The following is an 18,512-nucleotide window of genomic DNA, read 5'->3' on the forward strand; positions in this document are numbered from 1 at the left end:
CGGACATGTAGGTAGGGCCTTCAGTGGCCAGCTACCTCTTCTGGCTTTCAGCCTTATGCCTTCTTTGGAAGCAAGCCACTAGACCCTCAGAACCATGGGAAATTATTGCTGGCACAGGTGGGGAAAAATCCTACCCACCCAGTCACCTATAGCTACTGCCTGACTTTTGAGAACTCAGACCCTATGCAAATGCGGCCCCTGCTGAGTGTGTGAGCTCTGGCACAGTATCCAGACTAAATTGGCTCACACTCCCTCCTGTCTGTTCAAGTGACTCACTGAATGTTCAGAGCACATTTTCCCTTCCCTGGCTGCCAGCTGTAGCTATTGGCTCACTCACTCTCTTTTTGGAAAGACTCAGCACTCCTGTGCTAATGCAGTTGCTTGAACTGATGTGCAATTGTGGAGAGTCCTGAAGAAAAGCATGAAACTATTCACCATGAGGCTGAAGGCTGGAATCTGTCACATATGTCGGAACATCAGACACGGATCTCTACCACTTTCTACCTGTTGCTACTTACTAATCCTATCTGTGCCCCTCTTATGGCTTTTCAGTGTGCAGAAACCTCACAAACTACCAAAGCACAAAAGTGCCAGTGGTCAGGAAATCAAAGGCAAATGTATCCCCTTTCATCTGTGTTTTAAGATGAAAAATGAAGGGCTTGTAAATCTGGAAGTATGGGCAATTTTCCTTCCTTCTCTGCTATCCTTGGCATTTATAGGTAGTTTGGAGTGCATTATCTGGAACTTGTGTATGGACATAGATCTCATGGAAGTTAATTATCTTCCCAGCTAAGTTACTGTCTTCATTAGGAACAGGGATTTGGTCTCCAACTTCTGTGACTGGCCGAGAACCTCATTTCTTCTAGTTCAATGCAGCCTTAGAAACTAGGCTTGCTGAAAGAATGAATGGGGCAAACTCCCATGGAAAAGCCAAGTATGTTGAAGGAAGGGCTGTTTCGCCAGTCATGTTAATTTTTTCCACACACTTTCTACACCATCAAAGGAAAGCTTCTCTTATTCTTGGATAGGAAAAAATGCATAATAAATCAGTCTGCTGTAACCTAATATCACCTCATGGGTCAAGCAAATAGCCAGAATGGAGTTTTTTGTTTTTTGTTTTTTTTTAAGTGTTTGTAGGCACACAACAGAGGCTGAGTATTTTATGTGATTTGTAAATGTGTACATGTGTATGAATATCTAACTTTAGTGATATTTAGTGTTTAGTGAATGGAAGAGGGAGCAGGACTCTTGGGCTCTGGGGTCTGCGGTTGAATCCTGGCTAGGCCTCATCCCAGCAGAATGAATATGTGTGGCATCAGTCAACCTCTTTAATCACTTTAAATCACTGAGTGCTTCATTTATCAAATGTGTGTAATAAAAGTCCCCTCGTGGAGCTGTGCTTCAAATTGAATGAGATTATTGACATCAAATGCCTAGCCAAGTAACCAATATGATCAATAAACACCCAATAAACAATAGCTATTATTATTAATGGCATCTGATTAAATACAGGCTTCGAGAGATGGAACAGTTAAGGCTGATATTTATGTTTTGGTTTGTTGTAAATGTCTAAGTAGTTCACTTTGAGAAAAAAGGCAAAACTTAACGGTCAGGAAAAACAAAACTAAACTGAAGTAAATGAAAGAGAAGTGTTTGGTGCACTCTCATTGGCCTATCGTTAATGCTTTACCTTGTGGAAATCTGGCTGCCGGAGGGACTTTGTGGAAGACAGAATTGTTCCATCATTTTTACTCCCAAATATGTAGCTAGTGTTGTTAGTGACTCTTTTAAAGGTTGAATTTCAAGCTTGTGTAACTGCACGGAATTACTTGGTGATCTGAGTGATTCCAATTCATCGTGACAGCTTGGACCCACGAGCCATTTCCCAAGCCATCCCAAATAGATAAAGATCACTTACTGTCAATGGAACCGAGATTTAAGTTTAAAAAAAAAAATTGGTGGCAGAAGATATGTTGTTTATGTGCTTCCACCGTTCTCGAGGGCTGCTTTATACCAAACTATCAGAAAGTATTGATTTTACCCCAGTGGCTTCTGTATTAGAATAGATAAAAGAAATACACTCACCACTCGTGCATTTTAAATCTTTAAAATTAGGGAAATTGCAAGGAGATATGTAGAGCAAGAAGCTTTGAATTTTCTGGGAAAATAACATTTTATTTTTCCAACTGAGATATGAATATTACCGAGTATGTTTTATACAACTTTAAAAAGATGACATATTTTAAAGAACAATGAAATTGCCCACACTATCCTTTTAATGCAAACCGAGAGAGATATTTTCTTCATTAAAAATTGATATTTCTGGAACAAAACAAATGCTAACGTAGAAGTACTTGCTTAAGTTATATTTCCCATGAACTCTGTTTAACCTTCACTTCAAGGACACACAACAGAAAAGCTGTCTGGAATACCCCACCCTAAACAAAGGATGAATTTACTACATCCCAGAGTAAAGACTGCCCAAGTATTGGCTCACTGCTTGATAGAAGAAGAAAAACAAAAATACTCCTAGCCCTTTTTGTTTAGGGAAAGTGCAGTTTTCAGGTTCATCCTCAATACATTGAAACTGAAGGGACTTGGGAGTCTGTGGCTTTGTGGTATATTTCAGTGGTGCATAATAAGAAATATGAAGAATTGGTTGCTATTGTAAAAAGTCCGAGAGCTCTCGGCCAGGGGTAAATCAAAACTCTGCTGAGATACTATTTTTGGACCAAAACTCATCTTCTTGGCTTGAAATTACAGAGTCACATGGACACTTTCCAGGCTCTATCTTGCTTGACTGCTCTGTAATATTTGTTTGTTCTTTGGCCTCTCATCCATGAAACACTATTTCTTGGCTTTTGTGATTATCCCCTCTCAGGGAGATTCTCCACACTTTACCTAGCGATGGCTCTTTTTTCTTAGCTGATCCCTTAATAGCTGGTCTTCCTATGATATTTGTTATGATCTTGTTATATCTTGTACCACATACACAGTGTCTGGTGAGGTCATTCGTTTACAACATTACCCACCATATATAAAGATAGAGAATAAAAAAATTTATTATTTCCTAAGATTGAAATCTATATTCCCACTGCCTTACTAGAATTTTTTTCATTTGCATGTTCTTCTGATACCCCAAATTTAACATCTCCAAACTGGAATATTTTTTTAATGATTTTATTTATTTATTTATTTATTTATTTATTTATTTATTTATTTATGTGAGAAAGAGAGAGAGAGAGAGCATGAGCGGGAGGAGGGGCAAAAGGAGAGGGAGAAGCAGACTCCTGCTGAGAGTGAAAACCGATGTGGGCTGATCTCAGGATGCTGGGATCTGACCTGAGCTGAAGGCAGATGGTTAGCTGACTGAGCCACTAAGGTGCTCCTGAAATCTTTTTTTTTTCAATTTATTTTATTTTTATTTTTTTCAAGATTTTATTTATTCATGCGAGACACACAGAGAGAGGCAGAGACATAGGCAGAGAGAGAAGCAGGCTCCATGTAGGGAGCCCGAAGTGGGACTCAATCCTGGGTCTCCAGGATCACACCCTGGGCTGAAGGCAGACACTCAATCGCTGAGCCACCCAGACTTCCCTGAAATCATTTTTTGCTCTGCCCTGCTGCTTCTGTTCTTCCTTTCTCAGTGAACAATATCACCTAGTTGCTTAATTAAAAAACCTAGATGTTGTCTTTGACTTCTCTGCCTCCATTATTCCCCACAATCAACCTCCGAGACCTGCTATATCTTAATCTACTCAGCTCTCAGGTTTGCCCGTTTCTGTCCCTGTTTTCTGCTGGTGTCTCAGTTCAGGTTCCTAGCATTGGTTCCTTGATCATTGCCTCAGACTCCTAACTGGTTTTCCCTGACTCCTTCCTCCATGATCCAGGCTTTCATCAAGCGTTACATTCAATGATTTCTCTCATTTGATTAAAATCCTTTAAAAATTTGCTATCCTCCTTATGATAAAACTCAAACTGTAAATATTGGCATAAAATATCATGTTTGCTCTGATTCTCTTGTCTTTAAACCTTTTTGGTTTCAGCTCTAGATATTTCTCCTTTCTTACCATACCCTATAGCCAAATCAAAGTGCTCAAATGGGCCATTTTACGTTTCCTCTAGGCTTCTGCATGTTTTCCCCTCTGCCTGGAATAATCTTTGTTTGCCCTTTAACCAAGAGGGCATTTCATCTGGGAAGCCTTTCTTGATCTCTTTCTAATTCCAGATCTGAGTTAGATGCTCCTCCTTGTTACCTCTATAATACCTGATATGTTTACTTTTCATGGCACTTACAAAAAATACTGCCAATGCCTATTTATTTATCTATCTCTTCCAAGAGCTATTGAGGTCAGGAGCTATATATCTTTTCAACACTATATCTCTAATGCCTTGCCCAGTACTTGGTACACAGTAGGCACTCAATTGATAGACTTTAGAAGTAACTACTCAGTTGTTGAATTACCACCCAAGAAGAAGGATGTGATTCATGATGCCTTATTTTGAAATGACCAAGCATCAGATAAGGCCTCTGAGCAGCTTTCCATAGCCGGTTGGTGTACCTTCCACTCACATTCTAGACATGAGAACAACAGAGAGAGTTGACAACTGAACTGAGGCTTTAGTAGCCATGAGTTGGGTTTTGAGAGTCTATAACCAGAATTCCAAGAGTCTTCTGTGTGTTCTTCTGAGGAGGCAAAAGAGAAATCTTTTGTTGTTCTTGAAGGCATTATGTGCCCTATGGTTTCTGAAACCAGGAAAATATTTAACTCCACATTCATGGCTTTGGGAACTCATGTGGAATCCAGAATGTTGGACCTGATGCTCCACGAGTTTGTGGGAATCAAATCAAGGTTGTCAGTGGCTACAGACTGCCAAGAGAGCTTGATATTTCCATAGAGTTTTCTTCTTCCAAATGAACCTTGGGATTATTTGTCTATAGTGCTGCCAGGGGCCTCTTCAGGCACTGATTCGCTGGGAACAAACCACCATGAACATGCTCTCAGGTCTCCATCTTGCTGCCATTGCATGAGAAATGGAACTCAGCAAACATGTAACAGAGCTGGATTTTCTGAATTCTATGGGACTGTTTAGAGGGTTTGGAATGATACACACCCACAATTAAAACAAAAAAGAAGGATGAGTAAGTGAGGAACTGAGAATCACATATTTTTCTAAATTAGATTTATCTGTAAGCTTTAAATACATGCAAACATACTTTGAATGATCTGGTATGAATTATGGTTTTGTTATTTAATGACCCCATTTTGCTTTGTCCTTATATGTAAAGTAAAAAAAGACTTTCTTTGCTGGATTTTTCTCTTTGGTAAGTATTGAATTTTGAGGAGATACTAGTCTTTTTAGCCAAATAGAAAAATTGCTCAGAATTTAAAGGATACTCCATTTGAATTCAAGCTGTGTTTGGGTTTGGCAACATATTTTTCTTTGGCAATGAAAAGTATGTTTGATTCTTATGACTTGGTAGACCTCAAACAGTCTCACACATAAGCTGCAGTCCCGGTGATATAGATGGGGAAACCAACAGATGAGAGCCAAGTTTGACTCATACATATGGGAGGATTTTAAGAGAGAAGAAGGAATTGTTTTGAATCAAAATCTTTGGAATTTTGAACTTCTTATATTTTGTTTTTCAATATTTTTTTTAAATTCTGAAATTTACTGGATTTTCTCAGCCTTTGCTGTTTGTTTCAGGCTCCTCTCCATAAATAGTAGAAAGTAAGTGGTTTGGCTATTGTCAGACTTAAAAGAAATACTACTATCTATTAGCACCTGTTATAATGCCATAAAATAGAGCATATGGTGTCTCATTTAATGTTGACATCTCTCCACATGACAGTACTATTTCTCACACTTGGCCATTGGAAACAGCGAGGCTCAGACAGGTAAGTGAGGTGCCTGCTCACATACCTGGTTAGTAAGCCTCTAGCCCTTTCCAGCTGATATTCTCTGTGCCTGGAATGCTCTGCCCAGTACCCCTTCAGGCTCATTTTCTCCCATGGACTGTCCTACATACCCTACTTTAGTTGGACAACTCCTATGTCTTTTGAAGCTCAGCTCTTTCAGGAACCTTTGCTACTCAGCACCCCACCCTCCAGATGGTTGCCCTCTTGGGGTCTGTCAGTTTGTGAGCCTACCTCTGTAAACATTTATTACAGGTATACTTAGTCTCTCTTTGGTCTTGACTGGACTGTCGTCTGGACTGTCAGCCCAAGTTCACAGGTGGTACAATGCCACGTGTGTATCTTCAGTGATTCACTTAGCCCTAAAAAACAATTTATTTCTGTGGAGTCTGAAAATAAATAAGTAAATTACTAACTCCCTTAGGATTTCTGTAAATAATCACTCCATTGTCTTATCTTAAAAAAAAAACAACCACCAACATCTAATAAAAATTCTTCTGGCTCTGTCCAGTAGAGGCCATTCTCTGAAAGAATGGGAAAAGACCATTTGCTCCCTGTTCCCCACACTACTTTCCTGCTCTTTCAAAATAATCACTAAATTGCACTTCAGAGGAAAGGCTATACTATTTATCGTGCTGCTCCTCCACATTTGCATTATGTCTGGGTTCTAAAGTCTAGGACAGAGGAGGTAGAGCCTCAGATAAGGGTTTAGTGCTAGTATTTTTTTGTAAGTTGAATCTCAGGTCAGTGAGAGTGAGAGGAAAGGGAAGCCACTTAAGTGAGGATGGGAAGCCGGAGAATGGGAAGCATTACCACTTTGGTTACTTCTTTATGGTGAGCTGCAAAGAGGCATTTCCTGTTGCTTGGCAGGTGCCTACACTTGGTCACACAGGACATTTTCAACCAGGCTGGTTTCAGGGAGGAAGAGAGAACTTGATCTGTCCAGTTTTCTCCTGCTCCCTTTGGCCCAGACAGTGCTGTGAGTCAACTTCCTTGCATGCCAAACTGTGTCGTAGAAGTCCTTGGCACTCTCTTGGGAAGCTAGGTATACTCTCTAGGGTGGCATTTTCCCAAATCGAGAAGAGATGGGAGAAGCCAGACTGCAGGCATAAAGTGTTTGCTTTTAAGAGACTGACTACCAGAGCCTGCATGCAGACCTCTGCTGCATTGTTGATGAAGTGGGTAAACAGCTGAAGGTTCCAGACCTGGAAGGGCTGAGAGACTCAGAAGAGCTTGTAAGTCTTAGGCAGGTGTATTTCCACCTTGTACATCCAATTCATTTCTCTCTTTATGCAGTTTTTGTCATGAACCTATTACCTTCCCAAATTATGTTGTATCTAGTCCAGATGTCTTCTATGTAGACAATATGTTCACAACTCAAGCACAGCACATGTATAAAACAAAGTTCATGTAATCCTTTTCTGTCAAAATAGTTTCCTTTCCAGCTCTTCCCCATTTCTCTTCACGGTAACACTAATACATATAGTCAATCAGGTTGAAAATTCGGAGTTCTCTGTGAATTCCATTCCTCCTTCCTCATACAGGCAAAGTCTGTAATATAAACATATGAGAACTCCCCAGCAGAGACAAGGACACTCTGGCACAAATTAGACACTCAATAAGGTATGAATCAAATGACCAGATGTCTTTGCTTTTCGGTTGTGCAGGAAATGCTATTTACTGGTAAGGAGAGAGGAAATAGAGAACGCAATAAACCAGGTACAGTTTTGCAACAAACCAGTCTCATCCAGCACAGTTATAAGCTTTTGTTGAGAGGTTGGGACTCCGCTCAGGTCTAGTAGGTCTCCATTGCTTATTGCTGCTGTCATGCCATTGCCAGCCACTGTGGTTGGAACTGTAGGCATATAGGGACATGAACTGGGTGGTCTTCAAAAGAGAGTTTTTTTGAAAAAAGATACTAAGTGTATTTGTCATAATTACCTGCTTTTGATTTGAGAATCTTAGAGGTACTTATGCTGATGGCCTTGGACCTTTGGTTTAGCATTGAGGTCTTACAAAATTTTGTTATGTTCTTGCTAAGTAATTTCTGTCTTCTCTGATAAAACAGGGGACAAGATCTAGGAGGAAGCCAAGTATGTTTCTCATAAAGCTCACCTTCTGTTAGTCCTCTTCACATACAGTATTAACAAGGGCACTTTAGAAGATTATAGGGATAAGGCATGTATGCATTTGGAATTTTATGAGAAAGATCATGTCAGATTTGGGAGTTTGGAAGTTGTAGACATGTCAGAAATGGTTAGGACAGCTATTACCTTGCAGGTAGGGCTCTCCAGTCCAACTATCAAAACTTACTCATAGGGGATCCAGTCTGAGGGATTTCCTTCGCCTCATTATTGAATCTCCCCTGTTTAGGAAAACTGCCTCTGGTTAAAAAAATTAGATTCCAGAAGTGATATTTTGCCAACAACATCTCTAATGGTCTTTTCATCTCCTTGGTAAACTCACTCTAGTCATGGAAATTCTAATTTCCTATCTTGGATCATTTTCAGAAATGTGCATACTTATGTACTTCAAATGGACTTATCGACTAATGAACCAAGAAATGATTTTGGGAGCGAGGGCTGTCTTTAAATATGTCTTGCTCAGATTTTTTTTTTCTTGCTCAGGTTTTAATGATCAGGGCATTTTAGAGTTAGGTTTGCACCACAATTTTTATATGTAACATATTCACTTCCTGTTAAAATCTAATTTACTCTACCAGGAAGGTGTTAGACTTCTGATCTCTCATGGAAATTGTACTTTGTATGAGCATTACCTCATCCAAATGTATGTTCCCAGTGAACCTGTCATCAAGTAGACTTGATGCCTTAATTTTTTCCTTTTGTAGCAAGATGCCTAACTGGTTACTTATGAGGGACTTGTTAGTGAAATTAGGACGAGTTAAGGGAATAAAAAATGTATGGCAATTACGAGCACTAGAACTGAGCACAACTGTTCCTGTAGAGATTTTAGGGCAAGCCAAGTTGTTTCTTCAGAATCAAAAGGAGGGAAACTGGACTCTATTCATTTATTCAGTACTTGGGTCCAGTCCATGAACTCTACAAATTACAGATAACTGTGCCAATGGGTTTTACTCTCAAGGATGCTAAGACTTATCTATGGATTGTCTATTCATTCAACAAACACTTTCTGAAAATGTTTTGTCTATTGAGGTAGGCTCTGGAGATATAGTGGTACGTGGTACAAATTCTTTCAAGTGTTGAATATGGAACCTAATATAAAGTAACAGGCTGTGAATGAGGAGCAGATGATGCATAGTGGGTGTTCACAGGATAGAGTAGCTACATGCATGTGGATTGGAATTAGGACTTCATAAATAAGGCAGTATTTGCTCTGGGTCTTGAAGGATGGACAGATTCACAGGCTTGAGAAAAACCCTGGAAGCCTTTCACAGAGAACTGAATAAAATAAAGCCTACATTTTACTGCATATGCATTATTTAGGAAGCAAGTTAGTCTCCATTATCAGAAAGTTCTGAGAGAGAATCTGAAATATGCCACCTTGCTTGGCAGAAGGTAATGATGTTTTTGCTTACATTTTCCATGTGCCTTCAAATCTGTTTAAGTTGTCCTAATTTCCTATCCAGATACCCTAACCAACTGTGATTCAAAGTAACCTGCAATTGCCCTAATTTAGATGCATCACTTTATACAGAGTTAAATTTGCATTAATATTTCTTCTGGAACCAGGCTATCACCTCCTTGAGGCCAAATGATGTCATCTATTTATTTGTTTATTTTTTAGTAGAGCCATACAGTCCCTATGTAGGTAGGGAGACCACAAATATTTGCTAATATTGGGCAAGAGTCGCACAGATCTGAAGTTTTTTCCCTAAGACCTCAAATTTCATACAATAGGTTCAGAAAGTGAATGCTCCCCCCAGGGGTCAGGCAAAAGAGGTGAGATATATATATTTTTTCTTTTTTCTTTTTTTCTCTTATTTCCCAGTTGGGCCTAAAGGAATCTGCCAAGGGAAAATCCCTGCTTAGTCATCTCCGAGGTCTCTTGAGGATCCAGATGAGTTTGTTTACCCGAGGCGAGGCTACATGGAAGCCACGGGTACATTAATGCTGCAATGAATGGATACATTTTCCTTTCTTATCCTTGGCCACCCCAGTAAACTATCACCATCCTGTTGAGTTTTGGAATTCTATTGCTTTATTGTTTCTTATTATAAAGAAATCTAAATGGCATAACACTGTAATACAATTGCAATCTTTATTCTCTGAAAATATATCTTTGGTATTTTTCCATATCATTAAATAATTTCCTACAGTACAATTTAAATAACTATGAGTATTCCATTATATGATTGTATTATACATTTTTACCTCAATACGAATGTATTATAAGCATAAGAAATGCTTATAATATACAAATTAATATATTTGGGTTGCTTCATCTACTACCCTCTCACTTTCCTCTATAGAGTTAATCATTCTCCACATTTAGAAGTTCACTGGATTGACTTTTCTTTTTTAAGATTTTATTTATTTATTTGAAAGAGAGAGAAAGAGAGCATGTGCATGAGATCGCACATAAATGGGGTTGGGAGGGGCAGAGGAAGAAGCAAACTTCCCACTGAGCACAGACACAGGGCTTGCTCCCAGGACCCTGTAATCATATCTGAGCTGAAGGCAGACATTTAACTGACTGAACTACCCAGGTGCCCCATGGTTTGGCATTTTATATATATTCATATCTGTATACATTAACAAAGCTTATTCTATAGAACTATAAATGCTTAATATTTGAATGGATATAATTAAATAGAAAAATATATATCTACATATAGGGTATACAAATAACAGTACTATGAAACCTGGTGGACCCAACCGGTCAGCTTTAGAAATAGGACAGTACTGGTAGAACACCTTGTCCTTCCCAACTGCATTCTTCTCCCCAGTTTTCTGGTTATCATGCTCTGAAAACTTTCTGTAAATCATTCACAAGCATAGCTTTATAATTTTAAGACATACGTTTTCAGCCCTAAAAGTGTTTTAAAGTTTTACATGGTTTCAAAGACTATAGAGGTGGAAACATGTTTTCTAAATGTACTAGACTATAAGTTTGCCTTTCACAAAGCAGCAATATTTCCAATAGGAACAATGGCAGGAGCAGCCAGCATAGCCTCTTCCCACATTCTTCTCAGAATTATGATGCAGATGCCATCTCTTTTCCTTTGGTAGATGTACGGTTCCGCTGGAAAGTCAAGTTTGATGCCACCCAAGTGAGTGATTACTGTGAAGAATGTGAGGACATTCTTCTTCATCTATAGAACAACAAGTATGTCAGACATCATGAAACTTTCCCTTTCAGTTATGATGGGAACCCAGGACAATGTGGTATAGACCCCTCTCTGGATAGATTGCAAAGGGCATATTTTTTTGTGTCTTTCCTTTTTTTTCACGTTTGAAGAACCAACTTTTGACTTTGTCGAATCTTTATATTGTACATGTTTGTTAATTCAGTAATATGTGCACATATCTTTATTTTTTTCTTCATTATATTTGGGAGGGAAATTCTGTTAGTCTTCTACATCTTAGGGTGAGTGCCTAGTTGAGTTAACATGAGAAAAATGGGCAGAAGTAATATAAGGCACTTTTGTCTTGGCCCTTGCAATGTCATGAAAGTTCTTCCTTCTCGCTCATTTCTTTTTGGCCATTAAATGAAGAGGACCCTGTAGACCCAATGGGATTCCAAGGCGCTCTCAAAGATGAAAATGTCACATAACTGATAGTGTCATAATCCTTGAACCCTTAGTGACTGTGATATAAGGAGAAACAGGCTTCCATTGCGTTAAGTCACTGAGACTTTAAGGTTCCCTTGATTTGGCGTTGTAAGCTAGCATGGTCTGATGCATGGTGTTGTTCCTTCCCCCTGCTCATTAGTGTTCTCTCTCAAACAAATAAATAAATCTTTAAAAAAATACTCCAATGATTAGATGAGTAGTATTATACTGGAGAAAAAAATGAAAACTCAACTCTTTGCTGTTTTAAAAAGATATGCCTTAAATGTGAAAACAAAAAGGTTAAAGATGGAAGGATGGAAAAAAACATTAACATGCAAACACCAATGATTCTAAATTGATATTTAGTTTCTGTCAGCACAATGAAGTTACTATTTTATTCTTTTCCAACTTTCACTATTGCTTTTGAGAAATCAGATGTTAATATACTTATCATTCATTTGAAGCTAATCTGTATACTCCGGCTGATTTTTTAAAAAAAGATTTATGTATTTATTTTAGAGTGAAAGGGAGAGTGATGGGGAGGGGCAAAGAGAGAGCGAATCCCAAGCAGCTTCTGTGCGGGCATGGAGCCTGACTTGGGGCTTGATCTCATGACCATGGAGATCACACTACCTGAGCCCAAACCAAGAGTCAAATGCTCAGTCGCCTGTGCCATCCAGGTGCCCCTTCTCTGGCTGATTTTAAGATTTTTGTCTTTGGTGTTACAAGGTTTTGCTATAGTGTACCTAGATGTGGCTTTCATTTTATCTCACTTGAGATTCATTAACTCATTATTAGTTGTGTAGATTTCTTACCCATTATCCTTTCAAATACTTCTTCTGCTTAATTTTCTATCTCCTTTTCCATTTATATTTAAATGGATATTGGTTGGATCTTCCTACTTATTTGCCATGTCTCTTAACAATTTTGACTTATTTTCTATTTATCTACTTGTATGTGTTATATTCTAGAAAATTGCAGATAAACATTCCTGTTACTTAATTTCATTTTTTGGCCATGAATAGCCAGTGTCTAATGTCTATAAAATTAAATAGTTTATATAAATTTTAATAGTTTTATTTCTAAAGATGTTTTTATTTTTCAAGATAGGCTATTTATTTATTTATTTATTTATTTATTTATTTATTAAAGTTTATTTATTTATTCATGAGAGACAGAGAGAGAGGCAGAGACATAGGCAGAGGGAGAAGCAGGCTCCCTGTGGGGAGCCTGATGTGGGACTTGATCCGAGGACCCTGAGATCATGACCTGAGCCAAAGGCAGATGCTCAGCCACTGAGCCACCCAGCTGCCCTTCTACCATTTTTAATAATCTCTTTTGCGCTAGTTATGTATTAAGCCCCATAGTTTATTTATTTAAACATATCAAGCATATTTGTTGTATTTTTTAATTGATAATTTTAGTACCTGAGGTCTTTGTGGGTCTTTGTAAGCTTTTATTAGGCTGAATTGTGTCCCCCTCCCTGACCCAGCCCCCCTTAAAAATGTGCTTCCTGAAACCTCAGGGTATGATCTTATTTGGAAATAGTCTTTGCATATGTAATTACTTAGATGAGCTCAAACTGGAGTAGTAAATATAACTGGTATCTTTATAAGAGAAGAAAATATAGGCACATATGCAAAGAGAAGAGATGTGAATATAGACACAGGAGGAGAAGGCCATGTGGAGACAGAGGCAGAGGTTGAAATGATGCATTGATAAATAAATGAATGCCAAGGATTTCTGGCAACCACCAGAAGCCAGAACATGACTCCAGAGAGTCATGGAACAGACCCTCTGCAACAGCCTTTTAGAGAGACACAACCCTGCTGACAACTTGATTCAGATGTTTAACTTCTAGAACTGTGAAAGAACAAATCTCTGTTATTTTTAAGCCAGGACATTTGTGATGCTTTGTTATAGCAACCCTAGGAAACTAATACAAACCTCATCTGTAAAATACCCAGTCAAATATATAATGTGAGGATCATATATGTAAATTACTTTGCTTTTTCTGGTCCAGGGTCCAGAATAAGTACTCAATAAATGTTATCTTACTGGATTTGATTGTTATCTCTGTGATGGTCTTGGATCACTTTAGTGCATGTGCGTGCACACACACACATACACACATATAGAAACACACTCAATATCTGTATATATACTCATATATATTCACAAAGAACTGATTCTAATTCTCTTCACTCAGGTGAAGAGATCTTGTTCAGGTCTTTCCTTATGATCCCAGGTATAAACCAGTTAAGGGTTTTCCATATTTTTAAAAACAGCATATATTTGAAAATTTTTCAATTTCAAACCAAATTTGAGGGAATGAAACATTAGATTATCCCCCTCAAATAAGAGAAGGGATACTTTTTCATAATAAAAAATTCAGAAATAGTGAGTTGTGCTAGAGGAAAAAAAAATCATCAATAGTTAGGGCTCTCTTGGTTCTTTTTCATTACTGAGAAAAATCTTGTACAAATCTTTCTTTCAGAATAAAAAATAAAGTAATGACAGCTCCAGCGGTTTGCATTGTGGTGCTGCTCACTTAGGACCAGCCTGAAAGCAACAATCTTATTTCATGTCAGGAGTTTAACCAGTAGTTTAGCTTGGCCACTTGAGCCAAAACCTTGAAGCAAGGAGTGGAGTACTATAAAAAGTTAAATTTAATCTCTGGAGTTACAACATCTTAGAGTTCCTGTGGATCAGAATTAAAGTGTGCTTTGAAATAAATTCTAACATGAATAAAGAGAATGAATGGACATTTGGACTGAATGATGTTCTTTTTAGAAAGTGGCTTTTTCTTCCTGTTGTCTCCTTGTGGATTTCAGTGGGTAAAGCAATGACAGAAACCTCGTATGTTGTCATGGGACATAATCACATCTACACGTCCCACCTCTTCTAATACATTCTGATACTCTGAGGATAATCCTAGATGTGGTATATGAATAAAGAATAAAGACCTGGGTTGGATGGGAGTATCTATCTTAACTCAAAGATGATTGTTTATTTAGACTGACATCAAATTTGGAAAGAACTAGAACTGTCTTTTTAGTAATATATTCTGTATCAAGAAGAGATTTTTTTCCCCCTTCCCTTTAAGGGCTCAATTCATGATGTGATCATAGTATAGTTATGTATGATAGTTCAATTTATAAAGAGATATCATTATATATAATGATGTTAATCAAGAAAGAAATGATTCAGTTATACTTAAAGAATCAGATCAACTAATATTCATGAAGACTATTTTAAGATATAACGGATTAATAGAATCTGCTTGTAAGACTCTAGGAAATTCATTCATTCATTCATTCAATCATCCATATACTTATTCAAAAATATTTCATGCTGACAATGGACCTATACAAGGTGCAGGAATATAGGTTGATGAAGAGATAATGTACAAACTAAGTAAGTAAAATAGACTGTATGTTAGATGGTGATGAGTAACTTGGAGGAAAATAAATTTGAGGAGGAAGATGGAGAGTCAAGGACTATGCTGCAATTTTTAAAGAGATTGCCAGGGAGGATGCCAACTGAGCTAACATCTAAAGACGGGGAAGACATATTCAAGTGAAATTGTGGAGGAGGGATTAATATGATTACAGAGGAGAGGTGGGAGCTAGAGATAGCTCACACAAATCCATTTGGAGAAACTTATTAGAGTATCCTCTGTTTTTAAGAATTTCATATTTATTTACAGAGGCTCTTTCTCTGCCAGTCACAATTTGTTCTAGAACTACTTCTGGTAATTTAGCCAAGGGCTTTGAACACAGGTCATTCAGACATATTGGGGTAAATATACCCTCAGATAGTAAATGTACAATTGTGTTGTGGCTTGAGGTGTAGTCTACATTTTGCAGTCTTAGAAACACTGTGCGGTTTTCTAGTCTACCTCAAATGGCAGTAACCATAAGCACGGGACTTTATTAACCTGCTACTTCTGAATCTCCATATAAAAAAAAAAGGATTAAACTAAATGACTTTTCAAAAGACACCATGGAAAAAAATAAAAATAAAAAGACACCTTGGTTTTCACATTCCACGATTATATGGTTTTTACCTTGATTCCTACATGGAACATTTTAAATTGTGAACATGCCTAATTCAGATTTTCCATTTAGCATTTTCTTTGCCTATGTTAGTAATTGTTCTTTGTGTGCTTTACTCACAGGTCTTCTCTCATTGAGAAAAGTTATTTACAAATTTAACTCTGACCTGAGGGAAAAGAGAAGGCCATAGGAGATAACCTCAACGTATTTTATAAGGTGCTTATGAGATTTCCTGTTTTGTTCCCCATGAAAGTTAAGGCAGAATTAATTCAAATCTAACCTATTTTTGGATCCTAAACAGTCATTAAACTTACAGGGATTTTAGGGTTTTGATGTTTTGAAAATAAGTGTTGTCTTCTGGCTTATTCTAGTTTTTTTTTTTTTTTTTTTTTTTTTTTTTTTTTTTTTTTTAATCATTGTTGAAGCAGCCATTACTTTGTCAACTTCTTTTCAAGATTGTCATCTTTCTAGAGCATCTAGGTGGCTCAGTGGTTGAGCGTCTGCCTTTGACTCAGGTCATGAGCCTGGGGTTCTGGGATTGAGTCTCCCACTGGGTTCCCCTCAGGGAGCCTGCTTTTCCCTCTGCCTATGTCTCTGCCTCTCTCTGTGTGTCTTTCATGAATAAATAAATAAAATCTTAAAAAAATATTGTCATCTTTCTGTTTGGTCTGTTTCTCTGATATCTCATCACTTTTCAAGTTGACTTCTCTGTCATTCAAAAGTAAGGATATGTACACTTGCTTAGCTTCAGAAGTGTAGTTTGTTTTATTAATTTCTGGTTACTGCTTTTCTTTGAAGTGGTATCATTAATAAATCAACTGAATAATGAGATTCTTCCCTCCCTAAAAAGTAGTGCACATCACTGATTGAATCAGGAGAAACAAAGTTTAGGAAAACATAAATGACTCTTAGTATTACGGTGGCCAGCCGCATTATTTAAAGCCACTCAGAAAGTTTATATTCCAGGAAGGGTTGAGAACAAAAATGAAATGTCTCTTAAAACATGAATGAAAGCAGAAAGTTCATTTAACAGGTTGGTACATAGTGCTCAGTAAATATGAGTTGATTGAAATAAATAACACAATATACATTTTTTTAGTCCACTCTCTGATAAAAAGTGCTGGGAAAACTTTTAAGAAATTATGTATATTGCTGGTGACTGTATTTTGGTAGAAGGGTGTGATTATAATTTATTTAAAACTCTGTGTGTTCACATAGCATTTGTGGTGGTGGCTGGTGGCTATGGGAACATGTTTCCTCTGGAATGAACTCGAGATGTGGACCAAATCAGGTGAACTCTCAAAACCTGGCAAACTGAGATGACGAGGTGGAGGCGCTTCAGATTTCAGGCTATAAATCAATCTCTTTGTTTGGATTTTGCAACCCAAACAGACTTGAAACAAGAAGAATAAGAACAAGAATGAGAACACTGTAGAATCACTGTGTTGTGAGCAGAAATAGGAGCAAACTGTGAGGAGGAGATATGAAGGCGCCAGTTAGATGATGATAGTGATGATGAAAATGAGAACTAGTATTTGCTAACTTCTTATTTTCTACCAAGCACTAAGTTAAGTATTTCCCATAGATCATTTCATTTAATGGTCACAACAAATTTGTTAGGAAGTTACTGTCATTATCTTCTTTTGCTCTTTCTTTTATTTGTTGGGAAGGGATTTGTATGTGTTTGCGACACCAGGTACAACAGCCCAGTGATAACAGAGAATCAGGGGGTGGGAGAAGAGAAGGGAGGATAAGCTTAGATATGTGTCTGCTTCCCTCTTTTCAATAATTGTTGGGAACTATAACACACTTTTCCTACAATTACACAGCAAAGAAGTGGTAGTTGGGAGAAGAACACATGTAGTGTGATTGTAGAACCTACATGCATGTTCAGTATAGCGAAGTTGGTGAAGTAAGGAAGAGCCCTGAAACACTGAAAAGATAAGGAGAAAAAGCAAGACTGGAATTCAGTTTTGTGAATTAACACTTGCACTGGAGGTCATAAAGAAGGACTCAATAATGCTAAACATTTGAATCATTGGCGTGGAGAGCCCCCTGAAACTATTACTGCAAAACAAAAAGATACAATATGATGGGGACTGAGGAATGATGCAGAGAACAAATGGTAGACATCCAGCCTGACAATTAATGTTCTTTTGAAGAAGAAATCATGAATGTGGCCAGAATATGATGGAAGATACAGCTGAAGCAGACCTTTTTTTTTTTTTTTTTTTTAAGTGTAAAAATACCTAGAGGTGCAAATCAAAAGGACTGCTGGCTTCCAGGAAGAATGGTCACTGAAGATAGACCTTGTCCCATTTTTGCAATATTGTGAAGTGGCAAAGACCTAACAAATAACTACATAAAAGCCCCTTCAGGCACCTTGGTATAAAACTCAGGCTGGCAATAAAATCTCCCATTCCAACAGTGGCTATCAGGGAGCCATGGGACAATCTCCTTGGAGTCATTCATGTAGGAAGGGAGCAGAGAAACACTGTCAGATACTCAAGGGCTCAAAAAATGTAATAGGAATACCCTCTTGAAAAATTACTTGAAGATGTACGTTAGGAAACTAGACATCGGTAGGTTGTCACAAGTTAACATGGCATTAAAACATGTTCAACCACCCTGTAGAAGTGTAAGTAGTCTGGGTGGGTGTCTCACAGGCCACAGGTCACATGCCTGAGTGATGTCCAGAGCTAAGTTAGTTTTGGCTACTAAGCTGGGAAGGAAATATTCTTCTTTTAAAATATTTGCTATTTCCCCTTCTGTGCTTCATAT

At 37.8% G+C, this 18,512-nt stretch overlaps 1 protein-coding gene and 1 long non-coding RNA gene across 2 annotated transcripts in view; one reads left to right on the forward strand and one right to left on the reverse strand.

The window, feature by feature from the left end:
* Positions 1 to 18,512, forward strand: part of BCKDHB (branched chain keto acid dehydrogenase E1 subunit beta) — a 448,915-nt gene that overhangs the window by 278,382 nt on the left and 152,021 nt on the right. Inside the window, exon 11 of the transcript XR_007401257.1 lies at positions 11,132 to 11,228. The gene's annotated coding sequence lies outside the window, so the exon portion shown is untranslated. The remainder of the gene's footprint in view (positions 1 to 11,131; positions 11,229 to 18,512) is intronic.
* LOC112658703 (uncharacterized) overlaps positions 1 to 18,512 on the reverse strand; it is a 32,154-nt gene that overhangs the window by 10,475 nt on the left and 3,167 nt on the right. The window lies entirely within an intron of this gene.

This window comes from Canis lupus, chromosome 12 (assembly GCF_003254725.2).
Source record: "Canis lupus dingo isolate Sandy chromosome 12, ASM325472v2, whole genome shotgun sequence".
NCBI lineage: Eukaryota > Metazoa > Chordata > Mammalia > Carnivora > Canidae > Canis > Canis lupus.